General features: G+C 40.0%; 1 pseudogene; it reads right to left on the bottom strand.

The window, feature by feature from the left end:
• Positions 1-8218, bottom strand: part of LOC107143819 — a 9043-nt pseudogene extending 825 nt beyond the window's left edge.
• Between the last annotated feature and the right edge of the window lie 7184 nt (positions 8219-15402).

Below are 15402 nucleotides of genomic sequence, written 5' to 3'. Positions count from 1 at the left end.
ACATTTGGCCTTTTTTCTTTTTCTTTTTTTTATGGTAACAAGGATTGAACCCAGGGGCCCTTAATCACTGAGCCACATCCTCAGCCCTTTTTATTTTTCATTTTGAGACAGGGTCTTGCTAATTTGCTTAAAGCTTCACTAAATTGCTGAGGCTGGCCTCAAACTTGTGATCCTCCTGCCTCAGCCTCCCGAGCCGCTGGAATTATAGGTGTGTGCCACTGCACCCAGCTCTTTTTTCTTTGGGAACTAAAAAATGGAGGTAAAATTCACATTGTGTAACATTCAGCATTTTAAAGTGTACAATTCAGTGGTTTTTCATATGTACAAAAGATTGTGCACCCATCACTACTATCTAATTCTAGAACTATTTAATTTTCATCACACAAAACAAGAAACCCTGGGGGCTGGGGTTGTAGCTCAGTGGTAGAGCACTTGCCTAGCATGTGTGAGGCACTGGGTTTTATCCTCAGTGCCAGCACACTCACGTGCGCACACGCATACACACACATACACACACACAAATAAATAAAATACAAGTATTATATCCATCTACAACTAAAAAACAAACAAACAAACAAAAAACCCTGTACTCATTGTAGTCACTGTACATTTCCTCATTTTCTCAGCCCCTGTCAATCAAAAATCAACTTTCTCTCTATAGATTTGCCTCTTCTGGCCATTCATACAGATGGAATCTACAACATGTGGTCTTTCAGGGTTGGCTTCTTGGATTAGTATAAAACACTTCATATTGTTGTTGTAGTTATTTTTTAATTCCCATGACTCAAATAGCATAAGAACCAAATGAGCCAGGGGTAGTGGCACATGCCTGTAATCCCAGCAGCTGAGGAGGCTGAGGCCGGAGGATTGCAAGTTCGAATCTAGTCTCATCAACTTAGCGAGACCCTGTCTCAAAATAAAAAATAAAATGGTCTGGAGATGTGGCTTAGTGGTTAAGTGGTCCTGGGTTTAATCCCTGGCACCGCCCCCCCCCCCAAAAAAAAAGAATCAAATGACATAATAGATTTGGAGTCTGTTTGTAATGAAGAAATTACTACAGAAAAGTAAGGATTGATATTGATAAGCCATATCCCCAGCCCTTTTCTTACTTTTTTTTTTTTTTGGTACCAGGCATTGAACTCAGGAGCACTTGACCACTGAGCCACATCCCTAGCACTCTTTTATATTTTATTTAGAGACAGGGTCTTGCTAAGTTGCTTAAGGTCTCCCTAAATTGCTGAGGCTGACCTCAAACTTGTGATCCTCCTCCCTCAGTCTCCTGAGTCTATGGGATTATAGGAGTGCTCCACCACACCTGCTCATCCTGAGAACTTCATAGAAGGAAAATATAATTCAGAAATACTATAGGACTCCAAATATCCTTCTATTATTCAAAAATAAATCATCCATTTGGGAAAGGCTCAGTTGACTTTTCTCCTAAAGCTTTTTACTTCTGGTAAAAAGCTTTATTCTTCATGGTAGCTGCCACTTCTCTGTCCTTCTCCCGTAGGCCCAGGCATCCACAGCGGCCTTTGCCCCACCTCAGACACGTGAGAAACCATTAACAGATGGTTCTGGAGGCAGATGTTACCTTTGATTTCAGAGTCTTAATATTGCTCTTGTGTAATATGGCAAGACGCTTGGAGTCATTTTTTTCATTTCGTATGAGTGGGTTATGACTCATGTGGGAATTTGCCCTTTCAAATGGTCCTGCCCAAATGCAGGTAATAATTTAACAACATGGAAAAGCCTCGGGACCATTAGCTCACATTCCAAGTGAAAAATCCTCTTCTCTTTACTCACAGAACTTTGTATTGCTTTCTAGAGAATTTCTTGAAGACTCAAGGTCTCAAAAGAGTCTTCTTACCATTTCCGGTCTGATTTATCCTTCTAACCTCAAGTCGTGGGTAACTTAACCTTTACTGCGTTGTTTCCACCATGTGGCAATGGAGTAGTCTCCTGTTCTGGGCTGGGCTCCCTGGCTTTTGGTCAAGTGGTTTGTGGGGTAGGAAATTTAAGTATTTCCTAACAGAAATAAAAGTGGGTTAGGAAGAAATGTTGAACTCCCTTTTCACTGACCTGTGTGATACTAGCAGGCTACCCTCGTATTTTAAAAAATCCTTGAAATGTTTCAAGAGGCAGTAAGTAGGTGTGGTCATTAGATACGTAACATTGGGCAAGTTTCTAATCTCCATAACTTAAATCAGACTATCTGAGCAACTTGGGAGTATCACAAGTTTGAGGCCAGCCTCAGCAATTTAGCAAGACCCTGTCTCAAAATATGAATAAATAGGGCTGGGAATATAACTGAGTGGTAGAGTGCCCCTGAGTTCCATCCCTGATGCTGGGGAATAAAAAAGAAAAGAGATCAAACTGTCCCCAAAATCACCCATGTATGTGACATTTGGCAAGTTTCTACATTGTTTTTTTTTTTTTTTAATATCTGTATAATGGAAATAATATGAGTAAACTAATTAACCCAAGAGCTCAGCTACTTGGAAGCAGAAGGATGGCAAGTTCAACGCCAGCCTGGACAATTTAGTGAGGCCCTCCCTGTATAAAAGGGTTGAAGATATAGCTTAGCGGTAGAAATCCCCTGGGTTCAATCCCTAGTACCTCAAAAACAACTAGCAAATAAACCCGGGAGGGAGAAAGGAAACCTTTGGAGTTGTGGGATGTCTATGACCTTGCATGTGGGATAATATCTAAGCATTTGCAGTTGTTCAAACTCATCAGATTAAATACATTTTATAGGTGCAATTCTTTGAATATCTCAATTGTACTTCAATAAAGCCTTTAAGAATAACATCCTCCTGTGGGAACCCTTCTGCTCCACTACTCCTTCAACTTCATGGTGTGAAGATCTACCCATGTTGCCACCTGGAGTGGAATCAGTCCATTTGATTGCCGTAGGTGTCGCATTCATGACTATCTCACAATTTATTGATTCATAACTATAACATTTTTATTTATCCTGTTGGATATTTAGTTTGCTTCCATGTTTTTGTTTTGACAAGCATTGTTGCAATGAGTATGTATATGTGTGTGTGTGTGTGTGTGTGTGTGTGTGTGTGTGTGAGAAATTGGTGGGTTGGAGGGGGAAATGCCTCTTCAACTTTCCTAGATATTGCCAAATCATAGCTGTGCCAAGTGGTTGTCCCAATTTCCTCTCTTGCAGTAGAGTGTGAGCAGTCCTCTGAACTCTACACTCTCAGCAACTCTCATTAGCCTTTCAGTTTGTCTATCTACGTGAAATCAGCATCAATGGTTATTTTGAACAAATGGACTCTCTCAAAGGTCTTCAGTGAACAAGTGGACCATCTCTGGAGATGTTATTGCCACTCCATTATGTGTTGGACATCATGCTAACTTTGAGTTTTTAAAAAATTTTTTGCAGTTTTGGGGACTGAACTCAGGGGAGTTCCTCTACCACTGAGCTACATCCCTAACCCTTTTTTTTTTTTTTTTAAAGAGTAGAGAGAGAGAGAGAGAGAGAGAGAGAGAGAGAGAATTTTAATATTTATTTTTTAGTTCTCGGCGGACACATCTTTGTATGTGGTGCTGAGGATTGAACCTGGGCCGCACGCATGCCAGGTGAGCGCGCTACCGCTTGAGTCACATCTCCAGCCCCCCTAACCCTTTTTTATTTTTACTTTTTGTTTTTTGGAGACAAGATCTCACTAATTTGCCAAGGCTGGCTTGAATTTACCATTCCCCTGCCTTAGCCTCCCGAGTAACTGGGATTATTGGTGTACATCACTATGTGCTGAGTTCCTACTAACTTTAGAAAGTAGGAGACAAGATTTAGAAGGGGTGATTTATCTGGCTTCACGTGGCTGGTAGCTGACAGTGAGACAGAAGGAGAAAGGGCAAATGTCCTTGTAGGCCTCAGCTTATAGCTTGACAATAGACTCCAGGAGGCAGAGTATGTACCACCCTCGAGCAGTGTCAGCTTTGCATCATTGAGGTCAGGGTGTCCTGTTTGTGTTTTCTCAAACAGCCCAGCAACTGATCTTTAGCACAGGGCAAATGCTGGGGTTGAATACTATTAACATTCCCACTCCTGCAGGTAACCAATGAAACAAACTCCCCTCTTTCATTCAGGAAGCCAGCTTGACGTCTTTTTTTTTTTTGAGTTGTAGATGCCTTTATTTTGTGTGATGCTAAGGATTGACCCAGTGCCTCACTGGTGCTAGGCAAACGCTCTGCCGCTGAGCTACAGCCCCAGCCCCTCTGATGTCTTCTTGTTGAAGCTGTGTCTTCCTTCCTACGGGGAAATCCCAATAAAAGCCTTGCCTATGTGTTTGTTGGCCTGACTTTATTTGGTTTCCATTGCCATCAGGTCAAAAGATTCCAGTGTTGGGCCTCAGTGGGGCTGGGATTTGATATGAACTCAAGTTTGACTTCAAGGTCCCTATATTGCCCATTGGAGAGTTACATGCATATTCTCTAGGAATGGTATCAAGTCAACACTCAGCAGTGATGTTGAATATCTAGTAGAATGCCATCCGAAAATGAACAATATATAGAGAGAATATACCATTTTAAAAAAAAATCTTAAAGTAGCCAGGTATGGTGGCACATGCCCGTAATCCCAGGAACTAAGGAGGCCAAGGAAGGAGAACGACAAGATCAAGGCCAGCCTCAGCAATTTCATGAGACCCTGTCTGAAAAATAAAAATTAAAAGGGCTGGGATATAGCTCAATGTCAAAGTGCCCTGGGGGGGTGGTGTCAATTCCCAGTACAAACAGATATGAAAACTTAAAGTGGTATATGATATGAATCATAGAAGATTTTTTTCCCCCTGTTATGGTGCTGATGACACATGCTAGCCTTACCTCTGAGCCACATCTCTAGCCTTTGTAAATTTTATTTTGAAATAGGGTCTTACTAAATTTATCAGGCTGGCCTCAAACTTTCAATCCTTCTGCCTCCTGGGTAGCTGGGGTTATAAACATGTGGCACTGCACCCTGCTGACAGAAGATTTTTAAAATAAATCATAAAAGGGGCTGGGGATATGGCTCAAGTGGTAGCACGCTCCCCTGGTATGCGCGGGGCGTTGGGTTCGATCCTTAGCACCACATAAAAAAATAAATAAAAAATAAAGATGTTGTGTCCATCAAAAACTAAAAAATAAATATTAAAAATTCTGTCTCTCTCTTTAAAAAAATAAAAATATAAAAATAAATATAAATCATAATATTGTGTTCATCTACAAATGAAAAAAAATTTTTTAAATAAAATAAATCATAGAGAGCTTTAATATAAATTGAGAGAAATATCGGCTACAATGATAGACCCAACCTGATCTTTTCTTTAAAATTGGGAGCCATCTCGCCACAAAGCCATGAAAAGATAATTTTGGCTTTACTATAAATTACTGCAAATTCTGAACCTGCTTGGAATGCCTGCCTGTGCCTTGAACTCACCCATGCCTGGCTCTCTGACCAGATAGCAGCCCTCTCTGAAACTTTAGTGATGCCTCACAAATCTTGGCCTTCCCTGGCCAGATAACGACCCTCTCTGAGGCTCTAATGACCTTCATAAATTCTGATGCTGGGGCCAGCAAAAATGTTCTGCTTGTCAGAGTTCTGTTATCTGTAACCCCCCTTTGTGTAACTTTCTGGGCTATAAAGCTGGGCTGCAGGAAAGCTGCGGGGCTGTCTTGTTCCCGAGGTTTTGGGTGGGAAGGCAGCCCGGCCGGTCGAAATAATGAGCTTGCTTTAATTTGATTTTAATTGGAGTCAGTGGTCTTTTCTTGCATCCTGGTCAAACAACAATTCCATGATCACATGTGATTCAACATTATAACTGTTAACCTTAAACCGATGCAGTGGTGTATGCCCGTAATCCGAGCAGTTCAGGAGGCTGAGGCAGGAGAATAGGAAATTCAATTGGAGCCTGCTCATTAAATTGGAAAAGAAACCCCAGATTAAGAAGAAAAAGCATACACATTTTATTTGATATATATATGTGTGTGTGTGTGTATTTTTTTTTTTTTTTTTGGTGGTGGTGGTTCTGGGGATTGAAACTCTGAGCTACATACTCAGCCCCTTTATTTATTTATTTATTTATTATTTTGAGACAGGGTCTTGCTAAGTTTCCTAGGTTGGCTTTGAACTTATGATCTTTCTGTCTCAGCTACCCAAGTTGCTGGGGTTCCAGGCAGGAGCCACCACATTTGGATGATGTTAATATTTTTTCCTATGAATTCCCATGTGTTATGTAAAGAAGAAAAAAAGAATCCAGAATTCAGGCCTTATATATCTTTTTAACAAAAAGGAATAAATTTGTGGAAAAGTGACTAGATAAAGGAAAAAGCTTAGGCTTGCAGGGGTGGTAAATGGGGTAGACCAACGGAAATGTTATCGTAGTGAGGTTTGCTTGTGCAGACTCAGTGTCAACTCCTGGTCTATAGCAATGACTTCTCTTTAGTGATAAGAGTAGATTCTGTCCAGTGCCAGGAGGGCACCTTTGTCATAGGAAACCTAAGCTCTGTTTTTAGGGGGAAGGCTTTCTGAGTCTGTTCAGTTGCCTTGAGGTCAAAATAATCAATATGGGAAAGTATGATATTATGGGGAAGCATGCTCTGATTCCCTTCAGTAGTCATCTTAGAGCCCGAAGTGACAATAGTATGATGGGCATTTACCAATCATGAGACATTTCCAAACACCAGTTTTGGTAACTGTTGTGCATATGTTAATGCTTGTCTTTTTAAAACATTTGAGATAACACTCACATACCATAAAATTTACCCCCTTAAAATGCACAATTCAAACTGTCTTTTTAGATGAGGAATGGAGAACTGAAATTTTCTTTTGGATACATGAAAATTACAAAGCTCAATGTCAGTTTAAAGTCTGGCAGTATGTTAATATGGGAAAGCGTGGGTAGGATGTATAGATAAAAGAACATCTTGTGTCAGTTGATAGTATTGAAGCTGGTGACATACCCATGGCAGTTCATTATACTATTCAGTCTACTCTTTCATATCTTCGAAATTTCCCATAGTAAAAAGTAAAAAACAAGCTTAAAAAAATGGCCTAGCATTACGCTTTAATGACAGATGTTTGTATATTTAGGCATGGAGTAAATGTGAGTCTCTGATGTGAAAATGAAAACTTAATAATATATGATCTTTACAAGACATTTTCTAGTTGGCAAAACATTTTCACATTTTATTTCACAAACACTCTCTAAGGTAGACAGGAGAGACATTACCATCCTAATTTCAGAGGGAAAAAAAGAGAAGTTCAAAGCAAATAGATCTAGCGCTTTAATGCAATCTTCTGATATGGGACTCAACTTCCTTTTTTTTTTTTCAAAATGGATACAGTACCATTGCTTTCTTTCTGATTATAAATATAATCAGGAATATGTTTCAAAGCAGTTTAGAGCCAGATGTAGTGGCACACACCTGGAATTCAGCTACTCAGGAGGCTGAGACTCCTCACTTTAGCTTAGGGGTTTGAGGTCAACAATTTGGGTATATAGTGAGACCCTATGTATGAAAAGGAAAGAAACAACACAAAGTAGAAAAATGAACATTCCCTTTAACATCACCATCAGAGATAGGCACTGTTAACATTTTATATTTTATCCTTCCAAATTTTGTTTTGAATTTTTAAAAATGAAATATGATGATGTTTTATACTTGTCTCCCCCCTCCCCTCCCTCTTTTGTATTGGGGATTGAACCCAGGGGTACTTTACCACTGAGCACATCCCCAGCCCTTTTAATTTTTTTTTTTTTTTTTTTTTTTGAGACAGGGTCATGGGATCTTTGTAAATTGCTGAGGCTGACCTCAAACTTGTGATCCTCCTGCCTCAGCCTCCTGAGCTGCTAGGATCATAGGCATGTGCCACTGCTCCCAGCTCTTTATTTCTCTTGAACAATTATGTGTTTTAAATATGTTTCCTTGTTGATAAACTCAGATCTGCGTCTATTGTATGGCACTATCATAACTTACTTAGCTTAATCTCCTTTTGTTACATGTTTAGGTGGTTTCCAATTTTTTGCTTTTATGATCAATGGCAAAATAAACATTCCTGTATCTTAATTTACTCATTAAATTATTTCCTTGGGATGCCTAAGAATGGAAAATCTAGGTCAAAGGATTTTGATTCATATTGCTGTTAATTTTGGAAATGTGTGGACTTACATTTTCAACCGTCTTCGGTTATTCTTTTCCTTCACTAATTCATAGTGGCTTCTTGTGAGACAGATGTAATGCAAACATGCCAGTGAAAATATAATTTGTTAATCTTTAATCAAGTTGAACTGTTGAGCAAACCATCAATAAACAACTAACTATGTTTGTTTGAAGTAATGATCTTCAAACTTTAGCAAGCATAAAAATTACCTGGTGATCCCTGGAATCTATCCCAGATATGCTGATTTAGATTTTAGGGGCCTGGGACCCAGGTATTGTGTTCAGTTATGTATGTGCAGTTTTAAGAGTCCCCTCTCCCCCAAGTGACTCTACTGTAATCTAGGGAATTAAACTTTGAGAAACACGGGCTTAAGAATTCACAGGGGGTGTGGACTGGGGGGGTTGTGGCCCAGTTAGAGCGTTTGCCTAGCATGCTTGAGGCACTGGGTTCAATTCTCAGCACAGGTCCATTGACAACTTAAAAAAAAAAAAAAAAAAAAAAGAATCCACACAGGGATAGGTCCAGAAGGTGCTGCCTTGTGGGCCTTATTAACTTTTGGTCATATGAGTCTGGTAAGAAATTGAAGACTGAAGGACTGAGTAGTACACACCTATAATCCCAGCTACTCAGGAGGCTGAGGTAGGAGAATCTCAAGTTTGAGGCCAGCTTCAGCAACTTAATAGATACTGTCCCAAAACAATAAATAAGAAGGGTTAGAGCCGGGTGCAGTGGAGCCTGCCTGTAATCCCAGCAGCTCGGGAGGATGAGGCAGGAGGATCTTGAATTCAAAGCCAGCCTCAGCAAAAGTGAGGTGCTAAGCAACTCAGTGAGACCCTGTCTCTAAATAAAATACAAATAGGTCTGGGGTTGAGTGCCCCTGAGTTCAATCCCTGGTACCCGCCCCCCACCAAAAAAAAAAAATCGAAATAGTCACTTTCTTTTATTTTGGCCTCCTCCATCTTGTTTCTTTCTTACACTACATGCCCACACCAAATATTTTGTGGAGAAAACAAACACTTGGCTTTTTTTTTTTTTTTTGGTATGAGATTCAACCCAGGAGCCTTAAATATACAGAGCAACATTCCCAACCCTTTTCAAATATTTTATTTAAAGACAGGGTCTCCCTGAGTTTCTTAAGGCCTTGCTAAATTGTTGAGGCTGGCTTTGAACTTGCAATCCTCCTGCTTCAGCCTCCCTAGCCACTGGGATTACAGGTGTGTGCTACTGCGCTCAGCTAACACTACTTATGACTATGCCTTTATAGCAGGCTGCCATGATCAGTTATAGACAAAGAGTTGATTTACAGCGATTCCTCATTGGGACTTTTGGTTTTGTTTTGTTTTGCTCTTTTCCAAACAGGCATCTCTGATGTTCCTAACCAATTGGGCACCTGAAAGTCACGTAATTTTCCTTTATTTTCTAGAAACTGAGACTGTCTTGAAAGTGTCCTAGAAGTTCTATAGTATGAGGTATGAGAAGACTGGAGGCAAATGTGTCCACTGGGCCTTGGAGAGGGATGTCCCTGCGTTGTCATTACCTGTGGTCCTGGCCCTTCCTTTGAAATTCAAACGGGCTTTTCAGGCATTGACCTGTCCAACACAGCTTCTCTTGGCCCAGCTTCAGAAAAACAGTTTTGGTAATTTTCTCCTTGAAAGTCTGATTTTGATACAGAGGCTTCATTTCTCATGGGACCCTTTTCAGCTTTTCCATGTGTGCAGGTGTGGAAAGCAATTCAGACAAGGAGCTTCACAGACAGGTGTGCCCTTGAGAAAGGAGTGCTACACGGAGGGCTGGGTGCCTGCAGTCTTGCTCCTACCCAGACGCCTGCCTGGGCCCTGCTGTTGAGGGTCCAGCATTCCCAGCCACCAGGGCAGCATTACCCACAGACACCTAGGGCTGACTTGTGTCTCAGGATCAAGTCCATGCAGACCATTCAATCACCTGATAAGTAAACCTTGCTAGTGGGAAAGGACCGGACAAGTGGCTTTTATCCCTAAAAACAAAAAACAGCTCTATCTCATAATCTCCAGTCAGTTATGATAGTCAGGTTATTTATGCTGTGTGCTTGTCTCTACAACATGCTGCACACTGATATGGTCACAAAACCAAGGGTTCTGTTAAAACACACACGCACATTTTGTTGAGATATAATTTATAAAACAATAAAATTTTTGGCAAATATATATGCTCATGTAACCCTTACCACAATTAAGATGTAATCCTATTATATATATAAATAGCAATCCTATTTAATATAGTGTGTGTGTGTGTGTGTGTGTGTGTGTATCAGAAGAACACAATGCATTCATTTATTTATTTTTATGTGATGTTGAGGATCGAACCCAGGGCCTCACACATTTTAAGCAAGTGCTCTACCACTGAGCTTCAACCCCAGCCCTGTATCTGGCTTCTATCTTTCTTTGTGTTTTTCTGTCTCTTTCTTGTTTTCAGTGCTGGGGATTGAACCCAGGGGTGCTCTACCACTGAACCACATTCCCAGCTCTTTTTATTTTGAGACAGGATCTCACTAAGTTGCTCACAATGGCAGTTAAAAAAAAATCTGATTTTTTAGTATGCCAAATCCATACCCTATGCCAAAAATTTCAGCTTCCTGTTTCTGTGGTTAGGTTGGGAAGAGCACTGTTTTAAGCGTTGGAAGCTTGGGGCCTGGCCTAAGCAGCTTAGTTCCAGATCTAGGTTTTAAAAAAGGGGTCATTTAGTTTTTCAGAGCTTTAGTTCTATACTTTAAGTTGGAGCTAATAATTTCTTATGGAAATAAAAATTTGAAGTAGTCTTATTTTTTATCCATAGGGGACAGGTCAAGTAATATACTGAATAAATACTGTTGGAATACTGAACTGTTGTTAAAAATGATGATGCAAGGGGCTGTGTTGTGGTTCAGAGGTAGAGCGCTCACCTAGCATATGTGAGGCACTGGGTTCGATCCTCAGCACCACATAAAAATGAAATAAAGATGTTGTGTCCACCGAAAAACTAAAAAATAAATATTTAAAAAAAAAAGATTTAGGGGCTGGGATTGTGGCTCAGCGGTAGAGCGCTTGCCTAGCACGGGTGGGACCTGGGTTTGATCCTCAGCACCACATAAAAATAAAGGCATTGTGTTAAAAAAATTTTTTTAAAATGTATTGTGTCCATCTACAAACAAAAAATAAATATACAAAAAGATGATGCAAATCTGCACTTATTGATAAGGGAAGCTGTTGTTGTCAACATGCTCTGAATGAAAAAAAAAAAAATCCAGGCTAGAAACAGGCAAATTATGCAAATAGAGAGGTAAATGAAAAACACATTGACAGAAACACTTCCAGTGGGTGGTTGTCTCTGGATAGTGGGATTTAGGATAATTTTTACTTTCTTCTTTTTTGCAGTACTGGTGATGGAACCCTGGGGGCTCTACACTGAGCTACATCTCTAGCCCTTCTATTTTTTATTTTGACAGAAAGTCTTGCTAAATTGCTTAGGCCTTGCTGAGGTTGGCCTCAAACTTGTGATCCTCCTGCCTCAGCTTCCTCAGCTTCTGGAGTTGCTGAAAATACAGGCACGCACCCCAGTGTCTGGATTTACCTTCTTCTTTATACTTTTTTTTATATTGCTTAGTTATTCATAACAAACATGTATGATTCTTTCACAAGTAATAAGGGTATTAAAAGCTGGGTGTGGTGGCATGCCTGTAATCCTAGTGACTCAGGAGGCTAAGACAGGAGGTTTGCAAGTTTGAGGCCAGCCTCAACAACTTAACAAGGCCCTAAGCAAGTTAGTGAGAACCTCAAAATAAGAAATAAAAAGTGCTGGTTATGTAACTCAGTGATTGAGCGCCTTTGAGTTCAATAAAAAAAAAAAGTTCAAAAAAAAAAAGTATTAAAAAAATAACTCAATATAACCTTTTATTCCCTTAAGGGTAAGATGAAAGAATCTATGGATATGTTGAAAAGCTACAAGGTATTATATTAACTTGAGGAATTAGTATTAATATCAGCAGGTAGTCATCCGTCAGTCTCCTTTAAAAAGATCCTGAAGATGATCAAAGGAATCCAATGAAAGGAAATTATGATAGTTCTGTAGAAACACAACCAGCTGAACATGGTAAAAAGATAAAATTCTTAGAATGGGGGCTGGGGATGTGGCTCAAGTGGTAACATGCTCACCTGGCATGAGCGGGGCTCTGGGTTCGATCCTCAGTACCACATAAAAATAAAATAAAGATGTTGTGTCCAGAAAACTGAAAAATAAATGTTAAAAGTTCTCTCTCTCTTAAAAAAAATTCTTAGAATGGAAAGAAATCGGAGCATTGGCTTTCTGAACATCTTGAACAGTCTTTAAACCCTCCATCTCTATTTTCCTATCTGCAAATTGACATGATAGTAATATTGAAATCATTTCATTGTGAGGTTTAAGTGAATCTAAGCACTTAGCATGAGCAACATGTGGCACATTGGTGGGTTTCATTAAATATTTGTTCCTTTCTCTCTTTTCCTTTCTCACTTAACCTGAGATCAGGCAGCAGGATGTTGGCATATGGGACACAGTTGGAAGAAAGAGTAAAAAGAACGCTTATAGTAAAAGAGGAGACATCCTTTTCTTTTTCATGTGGGAGAGGTAAGGATTTGGTGTTTACTTGGAAGGTATTTTGGTTCAAATAAACTAAGGGGCTAAGAAGGCAAGGGAGGGAAAGAAAAAGATAGAATGGACTACTTCTAGGTGTATTTAGGCCAAAAAACATGAGACAAAGACAGGATTATTTTGCCTAGTCCCATACATCACAGTAGAAAAAAACAGACCAAGGGAATCATATGCTCTTCCCAGAAAAAGATAACTCAAAGCTATCTTTTTGTTATACTGGTTCCCTTCTACAGCCATACCACCCTGAACATGCCTGACCTCGTCTAATATTCTGGTGCCCTGTCAAGAGCTATTGCATGTGGGTCACCATGCATGGAAGCCTCATGGGTAGAGACATCTGGTGTCTGGGAATGGCCAGTGGACATTTCCTCTGGTCATTTGCTTAGGGAAAAGTTATGGAGGCATTGTCTCATCTCTTTTCTGCTGCGCAGTGGCCCATACAGCACCTGAGATGGGTGTGACCTGCCAAGATGTCAATCAACCTACTAGCTGCAAGACAGCACAAAGCAAGACTCTGTCCTTAAAACCTTCTCCCTGTTTGATGTACCCCCTTAAAAAAACCACCAGAGCCATTTTCCCTTTGTTTAGTTCCAAAATCCATGTGGACTAGATCTATTAAGAGCTTCACATTCTGTAAATATATTTCTGAGTATTTGTGTTTTAAAAAAACTTACAATTATCTGAGATTGTAAGTTTTAGGGTGGCTTTGGTTCCCCTGGGCAGAAAGAACCCTGCAAAGAGATGCTGGCTGTTGTCCCCTCAAAAGTGCCCTAATTGTATATCTCTTGAATAGAGTAACAGGAATGAGGAACTGGAAAAGCCCCAAATATGGGAGTTCTGGTCTTTTCCCATCATACTCTGGGTGGATGGATACTAAAAGTGGAGGGCTACTCTAACCTCATCTATTCAGTCTGCTTGGAAAATGAACCCTCAAGTATGCCTGAGATTGTATTTTCTTTCTCTGGGGTCACTCATGGGTATGTTTTTGTAGTCACAACAGAAACATTGGAGGTTACAAAGAAAAGCTAAGGTCTTCTAGCTATTCAACACTTCTATGTGACTTTACTGTAATGCATTCCTCATACTCAGGAGAATCATACAGGGTCTGGGCCAGGTCTCCTGGTGAGCTCTTTTGGGCATCCCAGCCCACCCATGACTCTACACACTTCCAAGTCCTACAACCTCATTGTCTATAACTCCTTTGGCACTTGAACATACACTGCTTCATACTGTTGGCTACCTTTATAGAAATGTATGATTCTATTTCTCCAATGTCCTTATAATACTTTAATGCTTTGCTTTTATGAGCTCTCATGCCCACCCAGCTTTAACCTGCAACTCTGGGAAATAAGCACAGAATGACAATTTGTGTTTGTGGTTATTTATGCAATAGTAGTTGTGTTGAATTTTGCTCCACTTCCATGAACTTTATGCAGTTTTCCTTATTTAGAAATAAGGAAACTGGCCAGTCACACACCTGCAATCACACATACTCAGGCAGTTGAGGCAGGAGGCTCATGAGTTCCAGGTCAACTTGGAAAATTTATGGAGGCCTTGTCTCAAAACAGAATATAAAAAGGGCTGGGGATATAGTTCAGTGGTGGAGCATCCCTGGTTTCAATCACCAGTACTGCAAAATCAAACAAACAAACAAACCTCTGAGGTCATAAGGGAAACTACATCATTTGGCCATAGTCACACAGCACAGGCTGAGGGCTCCTTTCTGGGCCACGTTCTCACCTGAACTTTGATCTTAGTTAGCCTGTTTGCTTACTTAGCAGAAGAGCCCTCCTGATTGTCAGCTGGTCCTTGGTCTTGCAGTTCATGAGATTCCTGCTTGTCAGGGGGAAAGTGAAGAACTGAAATGAACTCATGTTTGACGAGTCTTCAGGACATCCAACCTTCTTTTCTTTAAGATGAAGTGACTCTTTGTTTTATTATGTGATCATTTAAAAAAAAAGCAGGCAAAATTGTAAAAATATCCATCAATCATTCTCCACATCCAGAGACTATCATTGCTATAGGTTAAAATGTATTCTTCCAGATGTCTTTCTCAAGCTCATTCATGCATCTCTCTTAGAAATTAGATCATATATAATACTATTACTTTGTCATATCTTCTATCACTTAAAAATGAATATATTGTGCTGAGCATGGTGGTACACACCTGTAAATGTGTAATCTCAGTGGCTTGGGAGGCTGAGACAGGAGGATCTCAAATTCAAGGCCAATTTCAGCAACTTAGGCCCAAAGCAGCTTACTGAGACCCTGTCTCAAAAATAAGTAAATAAATAAATAAATAGGGTTGGGGATGTGGCTCAGTGGTTAAGCAGCTCTGGGTTCAATCCCTGGTACCAAAAAAAAGAAAAAAGAAAAGAAAAGAAAGAAAGAAAAAGAATAAAGAATATCATGATTATCTTTCTATAGCAACAGAGATAATTCTGCTTAGTGATTTTTTTTTCTTGTGATACTGGGGTTTGAACCCAGGGGCACTCTACCACTGAGCTATTTTCAAGTTGCTATTATCGTATAACATTCCCTAAAGTCTATTTGGACTCTGTATATTCTCTGGATCAGTTACACTCTGACATAACCGTAGACAGTTC

This window comes from Marmota marmota, unplaced genomic scaffold, assembly GCF_001458135.2.
Source record: "Marmota marmota marmota unplaced genomic scaffold, marMar, whole genome shotgun sequence".
In the NCBI taxonomy this organism is placed as follows: domain Eukaryota; kingdom Metazoa; phylum Chordata; class Mammalia; order Rodentia; family Sciuridae; genus Marmota; species Marmota marmota.
The sequence above is the reverse complement of the archived record's forward strand: the minus strand, read 5'-3'. Positions and strand labels throughout refer to the sequence as shown.